Below are 14,095 nucleotides of genomic sequence, written 5' to 3' on the forward strand. Positions count from 1 at the left end.
GGCAAAGACAGCTGAGGATTTACAGTAAATAAGTAGAGTTAGGGGGTCAGTGGATGGAAAATAACTAAGAGGAGACATTGAGGATTGGAAGATTCTTGCTAAACTGGCCTAAACGGATCCTTGCTAAGGATGGCCAAGGGTTGGGGATGAGGAACTGGATCAGATACCAAGGGTAGGGCTCTATTCGAGGGACCTGGGCTGGACTAATGCCAACAATAATTTCAAATAACACTCGATCTTGTCAACGGTATGGGAAGTCCTGTCCAACGTGAAAGAAGAAAAAAAGTTGTGTTATACTCTTAGGCATTTTTCCCTAAGGAAAGGGTGAGAAAAGAGGAGAAAGCTTACGCTCTCCATTTGTAAACGCGGGCACATACACACACACACACACACACACACACACACACACACCCATATACCCTAAACCAAGGAGTGGATCGTAAACAGGCATGCTGCTAAGCAGGGGAGGGGAGGGATGAAGAATTCAGTCCCTTCCTTAGAACTATTTACGGTGAGGGAGTATATCAAGTGGGGATCACATCGTAGGATATCATATCGTATATTGTAGGAACACAAACAGGGGATACCCTAAGGCAGTCACAAAAGGCAAGGAGCCAAAGCAGGCAGGGAAGGACACTCCAGGCTGAGGGAAGTGCGTGTACAAAGGCATTCAAGAATTAGACATCATGGTACCTTGCCAGAAATTTCAAACACACAGCTGGAGCAAGAGTGTACTCATCTATGATTTGGGGACAGCAGAGAGGCTTTGCAGGCTGAGACTTTACCCTCAAAGGAATGGTAAGCTACTGAAGGCCTTTATCAAACTTAAGTTTCAAGAAGATCACTGAAACACAATGTGGAAGATAAATTTGAGGAAGGCAAATCTGGAGGCAGAGAGACCAACTTGAAGACACCAAGCCAAGGCACTGACAGTTGAGATGGACGTTGAGAACTAATAAGGGAAATAGAATCAATAGGACTTTTTGACTATTGGCTATGGAGGATAAAGAAGAATTAGATTCCAGTATGACAACCAGGTTTCAGAATAGGATCGGGGCATGAATGTCGTTGAGCTAGAAAACACAGGAGGAGGGATGATGAGCATAACTTGAGGAATTGAGTTTGGATTGATGACAAAACATCCAGGGCATTATGGGAAGACAGAGAAGGGTCCTAAGCTATCCTTGGCATGGTGGAATCTGCACAACTCCTAAAGTAAACACACCTTAGGCTAAGGTTGGAAGCTTCTGATGCATTAAGTTCCCAGGAAAATACTGGGAATTGTGATGTAATATTGCTCACGAGAAAGAGTAGGGAAATAATCATTCTGTTAACTGCTGAGTCTGGATCACATGGGACTCAGATTGTCCCATACCAATCAGCCAATGTGTGTGTGTGTGTGTGTGTGTGTGTGTGTGTCCGTGTGTACGCGCGTATATGTTTAAGAGAGAAGACGCCTCCCCAGGCACACCAGGGGCAGTTCAAGGGGTCTGAAGTCAGGCCAGAGTTAAAATTGCTTCCTGCTTGGAAATTACCAACCTTACTCTCCTGTTCAGTCTCAGGGCCATGACAGTTTATGGTTAAAGTATGTCATCTTTTTTTTCAGAGGCACCTGAGTTTTATTATCTGTGTGACCTTAGGCAGGTTTCCAAAGTTCACTGAGCCTTGGTTTCCTCACTTCAAAAGTGGAGGTTATAGTCACACTTGCCTCCCTCGCTTGTTTTAGTGATGGAATTATATAACAAGTGAACGAATGAGCTCTTAGCGCAGGGCCTGGAGCCCGGTGAGTGCTCAGTAAATTCCACATCACTCAGAACGCCATGGACTTTCCGGACGCAGCTCACACTGACGCTGTGAGATTATTTTCTGCAGAGGTTCCTTTGTGCCACATCTGCTAAGGGAGAGGGAAGCCTGGGGCAAGTGGAGAGGGAAAATAGGCATAAGGTAGCCCTGGTACTTGTGGATCCAGCGGCAACTTCCTGGTGCTGCGGCGAGCTAGGGTTGTCACGTTGGTTGGGCATAGACCCCAGTCGTGCCTGTCTTGCTGCAGTGTGTCATAAGCTTTCCTCAAGGGACGCTCTGAATGCTCCACTAAGCAAGCACCACACCAGGTTATAGCCAAGGCTTTGGGCTGTAGAGGCAGCAGCCCTGGGTTTCAAGAAGAAAAGTGAACTGAGCCCAGGGCTGGTTTCTCTATATAGTCACTCTTCTTCCCTTCTTTCCTTCGTCTGGACTTACTCACTCTCTCTCTCTCCTCTCCCTCTCTTCCTTCTGACAAATAAAAATGGCAAATAATAGGGGCTGGCCCCGTGGCCGAGTGGTTAAGTTCGCGCGCTCCGCTGCAGGCGGCCCAGTGTTTCGTTGGTTCGAATCCTGGGCGCGGACATGGCACTGCTCGTCAGACCACGCTGAGGCAGCGTCCCACATGCCACAACTAGAAGAACCCACAACGAAGAATATACAACTATGTACCAGGGGGCTTTGGGGAGAAAAAGGAAATAATAAAATCTTAAAAAAAAAAAAAGGAAGAACAGGTTTTCAAATAATTAAAAAAAAAATGGCAAATAATAGGATATATTGGAATATATGAGGAAGCCATTTGGTGTAAACCTAATTCGGCCAGACCGTGTCTTTCCAAAAGGGCCTGACCGAGGCCATTGAGCATGCATTGTATATCTGCTTTAGAGATTCCCTATGGCAAGAGCAAAAGGCCCTTGAGATAAAGGTGCAACTCCCCCTCCCAACGTTGGCCTCTCCTTAAGGATTAAGTATCTTTCCTTAGGCTGGAAACTGATTGCTGCGCTCACCTGTGACCGCCCAGCCTGAGACAATAGACTTGCCTCCTGCTACGCCCACCAAGACAGCAGACCCACTACCTGCTGTGTCCATCAAGTGCTGTGCCGACAGGGCAATCTTGTGACTATTGTGGGAGGTACATGTCAATCATATGTGAAACACCCTCTTTGAGGGTATATAACCACCCTGTGTACCCCCACTCCTTTGGAGTGCTCTGTTCCTTTGTGGAAAGACTCTCCCAGGTTATAATCCTAAGATTTAAACTCAGAATAAACTCACCCAAATTTTCATTTATAGATTGGCTATGGATTATTTTTGTCGACACTTCCTTCCTGCTTTGCCTTCTTATACTCACCAAGCAATTTTTCATAGAAACATAAAACAGCTTTTAATGTTATTAACTCTTGATAATCCAAGCCCCATCTCTCAATTTCCCCAGCTAGAAATGTGGCAAAGATTTGGCCTCAGCTGTGCTTTTCTTTTCTGACTGATCAGAACAATTTGGTCATTTAGGATTCGAATCAATTCTTCACTGAGAGCCCTCTGAAGCCTTCCCCACACCCATATTTCAGATGTCCTTTGTCATTCCATTCCATTTCTGGGGGAGGGTATGGAATCCTATGTCAGATTGTGCCACCAAGCCTGTCCTCTGCCTGAGCCTGGTGATAACCTTAGTGACCACGACACCCTGGTTGGGGCTGCTGAGTAGGTTGACCCAGAGCTCACTAGGAGTTCTGGAGCAGCCAGAGAAGAGGTGGGGATGAGCCTTGGGGATGAGCCTCTTCTGATTCAGCCACATCTACGGGAGATTTCCGTGCTCTGGACCCAGGTATTGCCAGTAGATTTCGCTGAGAGTGACTCCTGTGGTTCCTGGTGACACAGGGGCATCTGTTGTTTTGACCATAAGCTCACCAGTTGCACTGATCATCTGCCTTGAGAGGGAGCCCGTTGGGCTGTGCCAAGTGACTTGCACTTCCTCATCGCTCTTATGGAAACAGTAAGGTCAGTTTTTCCTCTCAGCCCCTCATTAGATTCATAGTTGATCCCACTGGAACTGGGCCAGGAGACAAACCTGAGGAAAGGATATAGTCTCATCTTCAGTAACCACCTGGAGGATGGTGGTAGCTAAGGGACCCAATGAGATATAGAGGGGGATCACATGTCAAGGGAGGGGTGTTCTGGTCAAATCGACTTAGCAAGATCTTTTCTAAAATTCGCCAACGCAGAGACCAAGATGAAAGACCAGAAGTGAGGCTTAATAGATAAGAAGTTTAGGGGAGCCCGAGCAGCATTTCGCCAATGAGAGAATCTTTGTTTCTTCAATGCCCTAAACACTACCCCCTTATTAAGCCTCTATATACACTGACTCCAAGCTACTCTCTCTATAGGGTGCTGCCCCAAGCATAGTAATTGTTTTCTTTTGTTACTCTATTTAAGTAACCTCAGTTAATTCACTGGAAGCAAGGCCATTAAACCATAATCTATAGGCCATTAAACCGTAATCTCTCTAGAAGTTTTTCCTCCCAATAACTACACATGCTTATTTTCCTGCTGCTTCAAATTCTCCAAATATCTGCTTTCAAAATTAATGAAGGTTCTCCAACTCAAATGCCCCATTCCCCACAGTGCTTCTCTAACTGGAATGTGTATCAAGGATCAGCTAGGGACCCGGGCAGGAGTAATGCCAAGAATAAACTCAACTAATAATCATATCAATAATTTGAGAAGTCCTGCTCAACACAAGACAACAAAACAAGTTGGGTTAAATTTTTAGGAATCTTCCCCTAAGGAAATAACGAGAAAAGAGGAGCAAGATTCAAGCGTTGGTTTTTGGAGACTTTACAAATATCAGGGTCCAAGGTGGCCTATACGTTCAGAGCTTGATAATGCAGAATAACAAGAAATTCTTTCAGAGGCGGCTTGTGAACAGCTTCCCATGATGCCTGGGAAACTCCTGCATAAAAATACTACCAGGTACCAAAGGTAGGAAGCGCCACAAAAAGACGAGTGGTGGTTTCTGAGTACTGGAGTGGGGGTCATATTTACCGTCTTGTTTTTGTCTTCTGGGTTTTCCACATTTATACACTCAGCCTCTTGAGATTCAATTAAGGAACAAGAAAAAAAGAAAGCTAAAATAAGCCCTAAAGGGACTTGGTACCATAGCTAGAAACCACCAAGCAACCAAGAAGACGCATGAGAGGAAGTTTCTAAGGAGGCTGGAGAGCAAAGCAACTCCGATTTCTAATATTTCTGATGCTCTCTCCTCGGTTCATCAGATTGGCTGAGAGATTCCAGAGAGGCAGCAGCGGGGGCCACAAGGCCGCGCTCCACAGCCCTGCCAGCCTTCGGGGAGGAGGAGGTCGGCGGAGCGCTGGGTTTTTGCAAGCACAAAGGGCGGGGGAAGAGCGGAGCGGCGCGGGCCTGTGGAGCGATGCTGCCATCAAGCGGCCAGAGTTTCCCTGAGCGACGAACAGCGTCCGGGAGGACGCTGTCTTGGCGGCCCGGTCTCTGCTCTTAGACCCGGAGGAGTCCCCTAGGGGACCGGAGCGAGATGAACGCGACGGGGAAAGCCCCAGCGGCGCGAGCCCGAAGCCCGCCGAGCGGCCGGCGGGGCTGGCCCGGAAGCCGACTGACCCTCGCGAGGCGGGAGCGCGCCTCCAGAAGGCCCGGCCCCGAAGCCGGAGCAACGGCAGGCGGAGGCTCCGGCTGTTGGAGCGCGGCCGTCCCGGGGCGGGAGCGCCAGGGCCGACGGGAAGTGTGGCCTTGGGCGTCAGGGTTGTAGGGAATCCGGCCGGTCCTTTCGGGCCCGTGGCCGGAGTTTAACTTGTGGACGGCTTCTCCTGTTCTCCGTGGTGGCGGACACTACCGGGACGGCTGAGAGCGAGGAGGAAGCCGTTCAGGCCCCGGACCCATCCTAAATGGCGTCCAGACGAGTAAGGCGAAGATGGACCGGCTGGGGCCTGTCCGGACATGCGCGTTCGTGCTGTCCGGAAATCCCCTGCCCGCTGGGTCTTGCGTGCCTTCAAGCTATTTGGCGGGAAGTTTCTGCCTTTCGTGTCCTTTGGGGGTCTGGGCCTGGGTGCTTCAGTGGGAGGAGGAGATCGCCCCCTAGCCTCGGAACCCCTTTGAAGGGCGTCCTGCATCCAGCCACCGGGACATCGGTCCGTTCATAAAGCAGTCCGTCGCTGAGCACCCATTAGGTAGCAGATGATATGGATCAAGGCTGCCCCAGGTAGAGAAGCCCAAGGTGACCTGGCCTACATGCCAATCTCTATGACCCCATGGATTTTACGGTGTGGATTAAGGATGTCCCGGGGAGAAAAGCCCAGGGCATCCTGGCCTACATGCCGATCTCTATGACCAGATTCATATCTAAAGTTGAAATGATGCAGGGTCGGTGAGCCAAGGAGTCGAAAGAAAGATTTCTTGGACTCTCTAGGTCTGGCACTAGTGCTCTTTTATTTAGAGAAGTGTGGAATAGCATGGGGACAGGACCCATGGGCGGTCACAGCTTCTGCTGCCTGTGGACAGGACCCATGGGCAGTGAAGAGCTGCAGGCATGTGGTCAGGACCCATGGGCAGTCAGAGTTCCTGCTGCTGCCACATGGGGACAGGGCCCATGGGCAGCCAGAGCTCCTGCTGCTGCCGCATGGGGACAGGACCCATGGGCAGTCAGAGCTCCTGCTGCTGCTGCTGCATGGGGACAGCACCCATGGGCAGTGAAGAGCTGCTGCTGCTCCTGCATGGGGACAGGAGCCATGGGCAGTCAGAGCAACTGCTACTGGCGCATGGGGACAGGGCCCATGGGCAGTCAGAGCTCCTGCTGCTGCCCTGAGTTGAGGGTTAGGGCTAATTTTATAAGGCATGGGTACGTGACTTATTTTTACTGGAAAAAGAAAAGATGATGTAAAAAGTCATTAAATGATTTCAGTGCAGATGGGGTCTGGTTATTGTGTGGTCATATAACTTTTAGATACAAATCTGACCATATAGAACAGCATGTAGGTGAGGATGCCCTGGGCTTCTCTACCTGGGGCAGCCCTAATTCATAGCATAAACAAAATCCACCGGGTCATATAGTTTGGCATGTAGACCAGGTCACCTTGGGCTTCTCTAGCTGGGGCGGCCATAATGCACATCAAATATGACCACACAATATGCCGACCCCATCTGCACTGAAACCATTTAATGACTTTTCACATCATCTTTTCTTTTTCAAGTAAAAATAACGCACGTCCCCATGCCTTATAAATTTAGCCCTAACCCTCAACACATTGCAGCTGAAGCTCTGACTGCCCATGGGTCCTGTCCCCATGCAGCAGCAGAAGCAGCAGCAGCTCTTTACTGCCCACGGGTTCCGTCCCCATGCTATTCCACACTATTCTCTAGATAAAAGAGCACTACTGCCAGCCCTTGAGAGTCCAAGAAATCTTTCTTTCGACCCTTCAGCTCGCTGTCCCCGCATCACCAGACAGGGTTTCAGACCCTGGGGACCCAGGACACTTGGGCACACAAGGGCCCTGTGCTCAGGGACCCTTCCTTCTAGTGGGTGGGGACAGAAAATGGACAAATACACTACCGAGGTAATTTCAGATCGTGATCACCGACAGTAAGAACATAAAACGGGCTGATAGGGCAGAAAGAAAGGCGGCGGATGTGTGCCCGTTTTCACTGGGTCATCAGATTGGGCTCCTTCGAGGAAAAGACGAGTGAGGACATTCGGAGTGGTCCTGTAAGGCTTGGAGGACGTTGATGAGGGTAAAAGCCTCTTCCCGGTTTCACGGGGTTCCCTGCCTTGTGAATCCAGAGGCTTAGGTGAACACAAAATACAGATAGGTTTGCTGCCTCATTCCCTGCAGGAGCTCTGACACCCTCAAGACTAGCATCGGAAAAGGAAATTGCGACAGAGGGGCCTAGTGGATCAGGACCAGGAAGTGCTGGCGCTAGAGCTTGGACCACGACGACCAAAGCTGGTAGCTTGGGGCCTTGAGCACTTAGGTTCAAGGCCTATTTCCACTGAGGCCCAAAGAGTCCAGAGGGTGGGGAAGCCTGGCTGCCTTCTTCTCTGTGGCCTGCCTGCGTGGCCTTCTGGTCTCCTTTCTCTACGGGTCGTAGGATTTTCTCCTTCCCGAGGAGGTCACGACGGGGCTTGGCTTGGCCGTGATGGAGGACGCTGTCACAGACCTGCCGTACTCTCAGTGGAACGCCAGTGGGGTTTTAATTCCAGAGAAGAGTTTGGACTGGGCCCACGGTACAGTAGGTCCTCCGTAGTTCTGGAGGCCTCGTCCACTTGACACAAGTGACCAGGACTGTGATATTTTGAGGAATCCTGTGCTTCAGCAGGAAGGTGAAGCCATGTTGACAACGGCATCAGAAATGGAATGAATGGAGGCCATCTTCTGTGGTGGACAGCAATAGGATCTCCTCAGTTGTCCCGGGTCTGGAGGAAGGAGGGCAGCGGAAACGCTACAGACCCATCGCTAGCCGCGGTTCTCCTTTGGCAGGTGTGAGGGGCACGGGGCAGGGAAATTAGAAAAATAGGCCTTCAGAAATGAGATCCAGAGTTTGTCCAAACTGATATCCTGAGGGCCTCGACCTGAGGAAATCAGATCTGAGGCCGAAGAACCGGAACCAGACAAAGCAAAGTGACCGGCCTGAGGAGGTGAGGGGTCGGGGTAGGGGGAGAGGAGGGGAAGAGAGGATGGCACTGGTGGCTGTGGTGTAAGACAGATACTCAAAAGAGTGCCTGACGCCCTGTTAGAGGGCACCCACCTACTTGTGTTGAGTGGGAATGTGGAGGGCACCTGCTGGTTCAGGCCAGGCCAGGGAGCAGCAAGTCTTTGCCCTGGCGTGTTGGATGGTGGCTTGCAGGTGACCACGAGCTTCAGTTCTTTCTACGATCAGCACCTGCCTTTTCTCCCAGTACAGGCCGTGACAGGATTCCTCCTCTGTGTTCTGAGCACTGAGATTTAGGATTACGCATACTCTGCGTATGAATTTAGCTACCCTATTGTGGGGACAGAAATCCCTATAGAGACAGGGGACAAGGGAAGTTAGAGGAGGACGAAACGCCTGCCGTGGTATCTTTTGATCCTCAGTAATACTGATAATTAAAAAATACACAATAATTGCCGACATCCATTCGGAGGTTGCCACGTGCCGGGGCCTGTGCCAAGGGCCTTCTGCCCTCATTTCATCTTCACAGTAACATGGGAACGCCGGTCGTCTATTTCCGTTTTCCACACGAGGAAACTAAGGCTGAGTTTAAGCGACTTACCTGAGGTTACACAAGTACAGCCAAGCTTTCAACCCGGCTTCGTCTCTAGTCCAGGCTTTCTGAAAGTGTGGTCCCCAGAGCGACAGCCTCAGCATCCCCTGGGAACCTGGCACCTTGTTAGAAACGCCAGTCCTCGGGCCCTACCCTAGACCTACCGACTCAAAAACTCTGGGGTCGGCGCCCAGCCACCTGTGGTTGAAAACACCTTCCGGGTCATTCTGAGGCACACTCAAGTTCGAGAACCACTGCTTTAGTCGTTGCTCTAGCTCTTAACCAACCAGCAGAGGCAACCTTTTCACACCTCAGAGTGCTCACAGACCACATGCAGAGTTGGCTTCACGGCTGGTCCGCGGCCCATACTGGGAGCACCAAGGCTCTAGGCTGTCCCGCACTTCTATGTGTCTTAGGTGAGCAGAGCTATCGATTAGGTGCCCTTGTAGTCTCTTTAAAGGCCCAATTTCGGGGAGCTGACAGGCTCTAGAATTCTCAGTTGCCGTCGTTCCGCTCGTCCTTCTCAACTACTTGCCCGAATATGACGGTGACGAAGAAAGAAATCAGGGGTCAGACCCATCCCCTCCTCTTGAGCGGCATTCCTCTAAGGCTGCGTCTAGACGGACTGAACTTGGAGGCTCTCTCTCTCTCTCTCTCTCTCTCGTGGAAGCAGAGCTGAGGGACAGTCACAGAGTGTTTCCTGCCTGAATGAGACGTGCTACAGGACCAAGGGGAGCAGCAGCAGATGATCACCTTCAATAACTTGAAACAATTTTCTGAAATGTGGGAGGAGATGGCTTCGTTCTGCGCGACTTACCCGGGTGATCATACTACCAAACTAGCAATCCATAAGTTCGATGTGCCTCTACCAATGTGGTGGTGGGGGGGGGGGTGTGTGTGTGTGGCTCGAAAATGTGTATTAGTCGGGGCTGGTCCCGTGGCCAAGTGGTTAAGTTTGCCTGCTCTGCTGCAGGCGGCCCAGTGTTTCGTTGGTTCGAATCCTGGGCGCGGACACGGCACTGCTCATCAAGCCAAGCTGAGGCAGCGTCCCACATACCACAACTAGAAGGACCCACAAGGAAGAATATACAACTGTGTAACGGGGGACATGGGGGAGGAAAAGGAAAAAGAAAATACAATCTTTAAAGAAAAAATTGTGTATTAGTCAAATACCGGCTGTGCCCGATGGCGAGGCTACTCGTAAACAGCACCCATTGCTGGTTTCTTGGACGTGTAGGACTGCTTGCCAGGAAGCTACCTGTGCACTCGGTAAGATGTCTGGGGTGTGTTCCTTACATGGATGGCAAATGAAGGTGAGGAGAAAACAGATCGCCTCTGTCCAGGGACTGGGGCAGGCTTAGGGGGCTTTGTTGAACGGAGAGGGTGCCCAGGCATCTCCGGGGCCTGTTTGATCTTTCTGAGCTTCATGGAGAAGGTGACGAGGGACGTGGACAGCCAGAGGAGGTGGTGTACCTGCAGCATATTCTTCTTTTGAGCCAGACAGCACAGGAGTGTGAGGTGCTGCTCCTCAAATCCCCAGCCCTCCAGGCGCAAGGGCTTCTGCAGTCTTCAGTTCGTGCGTCCCAGCACTTGAAGGCCTCTGTGGACTATGTGGGGCAACCAGTATCCCAAACGAAGGCTCTTGTAATCAGCACCACCAGGATGCCCCCCACTAACCTGCAGGCATTAAAAGCATCCTCACTGAGGTTCAGTGGCTACCTGGATCTCTGCTGTGCTGAGGGGTGTTTGGCCTCTGCTTTGACATGGATCTCTGGAGGGCTGATGGGAACGCTGACGGGGCTGTAGGGAGCTCAAGGAAGAGAGAACCTCCAGGAAACTCAGGGGGGCCACGGCTGGGGCTCAGGCAGTGCAGAGAGGCAGGAGCATGTGTGTAATTAATTCTCCGTGCGATGCCAGGAGCTCTAAGGGGAGGACTCAGAAGTGTCGGGGGATGTCCAGCCTCCCTGGCAAATGGAATTCAGGTAACAGGGAGGCAGAGTATCCCCATCTGGTGGAGGAATGAAGGAAGACATTGCCTGGTGTACTACATAGAGGCCGAGGGTAGACTGGACAGTAGGAATGTGACCCTACGCAGAATCTCCTACCCATTGGGGAATGAGTGGGGAAGGCTGCCCCTGCACCCGTGGACCCCGCTGCCTGGCTTCAGTTTAGCTGGGTGGTGGAGGAGGCGTGGGGAGGCACTTTTCCAGGCTACCTGGCAGCCACCACTTCGAATTGCTTGGGAAATCGGGTAGCCAGTGACTCAAAAGGCCTTATCGCCTCCCTTGAGTTTTCCTTTGTTGGATACGCTGTGTGTGCCGTTTGCTCACAGGCCCAAGTTTCAGTTTCTTTCGGCCAGTACTTCCACGCTCCTCTGCATCTCATTTGCTATCAGGGAACCCAGAGGCGAGAAGATTTGAGGGAGGCCCCATGTGCGAGGAAAATCCCTACCTATTTAGATCCATATGCATATGTAGATGTATATAGACAGACACAGACACAGACACACACACACACACACACACACACACACACACACGAGAATTTCTGTGTTTGTCGGTCTTAGAAGAAGAAGCAGTCCCAGTGTAGGGAAAGGATTAAGTTCCCACTCCGGGACGTGCTTAGACCGGCAATACTCAGAGACGTCTCCCCTCTCCTAGATATAGCGTGGCTCTTAGTCCCTCGATCCTGGCATCGGGGTCTTGAATGAAGCACCTCGTAGCAGCTGTAAATAGCCATACAGCAGTCGGGACCGAGCGGGCCAGCAGGGCTTTGAAACTTGTTCCTAAGCCAGCCCTTACTTCTCTCCCATTGGGGAGAAGGTGCTGGGGCTTCCTGCTTTCCTTTTTCATCCTCCGAATGTCCTCTCCGACGACGTGTGTCTCACTTTCGCATTTGGGTCAAATTGCCTAATTGTGCCACTTCTTGCTCTCTAAGCCAAACTCAAAGCGCAGTTTTGCAAACGGCAGAAGTCCAGGTGACTTGGGGTCTATCCTGTCAGGTCTTAGGCCTATCTGTGCTTCTTCAGCATGACTGAAGAAGTGAGTAACTGTCAACACAGATGACTTATATCCTCCCTCAGACCTATCCATGCCACCCTCTCCAGCAAGAGCACACCTGGATTCGCAGGCTGCAGGGCCAGCAAAAGCTACCGTTTTCGGACTGGATCGGCAAGAATGAACCTTGTCAGATCTTGGCACACCCAGGGTCTCCACTGAAACGGAAACAGCTTTCCACCAGATTCTTAGTCCAAATCCTCAAACGACTCATTTCTCTCATGCCCCCACGGCTGCCCACCCTTCTGTTTCAACACTTATTTTCTCTCTTGCAGCCTCCAACACTGCCTCTCCCATCCTCACTCTTAGCGGATGACCTCCCTTTCTCATTCGCCGAGAAAACTGCCTAAGAGTCAGCCCGAATGAACAAGCCCAAGGCTGAAATCCCCCATGCGCCCCTACAAACCCCCTTCACCGGCACTATTTCCCACCGCAGGGGAATGGCAACTCTGTCCTTCCAGCTGTTTGTGCCACAGACTGGAGGGGCATCCTTCACCCGGCTCTTTGACTCCCCTCTCATTTTCAACCTGTCAGGCAGTCCTGGGAGCTCTTTTGACCAAATATGTCCAGAATCTGGCCACTTCCCACCACCTCCCCTCCACTGCTCCCATCCTGTTCCAAGCCACCATCAGTCTTTGCCCTACATGATTGGAATTGTTTCCTGACTTGGTTCCCTGCTTCACTCTCCCCAGCAGCCGCACCAAACCGGCCTGCTGATAATCAATCCGGCAGCCAGAATAATGCTACCGAAACCTATAATCGGATCACGTGATGCCTCTGCTCCAAACCAACAGCGTTCGTTTCTCTTCAGGGTAAACTAGGAGTCCTTGTGATCGCCGACAAGGCCATCTGTGACGTGGCCACTAGTTCCCTCTCTTCCCTGATCTCCTAGGACCCTCCTCCTTTCTCACTCCCCTTTGCCTACAGTGACCTCCTTCCTGCTCCCAAAGTGAGGGCTTTGGCACCTTCTGTTCTTTCAGCCTGGAGCATTCTTTCCCCAGATGTCTGCATGGCTACCTCCGTCATCTCTTTCATGACTTCGAATAAATGTCACCTTTCAATATGGCTCGCTCCTACACTTATTATTTCAAGTGTCACCACCTCACCCCCTTCACTCACTCACACACACACACACACACACACACACACACACACACACTTCCCATTTACCCGGTCTTCTTCTGTTCTGTCTTGAATGCACGTTGTTCTGTCAACACGTTATGTAATTTATTTCCTTATTATAATTGTTTGCTTGTCTCTGCCCACTAGAAGGCAAGCTCCTCAAAGCCAGGGTTTTTGTTGTTGTCTAGTATGTGTGCTCGGTTGTTCCCTAATTTATCCCAAAGGTGACTGGCACGTAGTAGGTGCTCACTGAATGTTTGTTGAATGAATAAAGATCTGTTACCAACATCCTCCATCTTTTCTCTGGTTTTTCTTTGGATTCGTTGAAGAATGAGAGGGAGACGTCCATGTCCCCCACACAATTATATTTCTCTCAATTTCCCCTTAGGGTTGTACCGTCATCGACGAAATCCCTAGACAAAGTAAAACGTTTCCAACACCTATAACACACAGAGGGTGTTAAGCCTAAGGGACAAGAACAGACAGCAAATAGCACACCAAACAGCAAAACAGACCCACAAAGAAAACACACTGAGACACCCATAAATACGTGAACAGTGCTCACAAACCATGTGGTGGTGGTGGTGGTGGTGGTGAGGGTCAGGAAACACATTTCTTTTGCTTAACTGTGCTCACACAGAGGATGTGGCAGATAACATCTCCAGGAAGATCTACGTCGTAGCTGGTGTTAGGACAACGGTGAAGAGGAAGTTCCCTGGCCACACTCTAACCTCCCTCGGATAACTCCTGGGAGAGGCTCGCCTCAGGGAAAAGCATGGTTGCTCCTTCTGTGCAGTTAGTCAGGTTCCATCTCAGGGCTACTGTGACTGCTGCCGGGGGTCACCTTTCCCTC

The sequence above is a fragment of the Equus asinus genome, chromosome X, assembly GCF_041296235.1.
Source record: "Equus asinus isolate D_3611 breed Donkey chromosome X, EquAss-T2T_v2, whole genome shotgun sequence".
Taxonomy (NCBI): domain Eukaryota; kingdom Metazoa; phylum Chordata; class Mammalia; order Perissodactyla; family Equidae; genus Equus; species Equus asinus.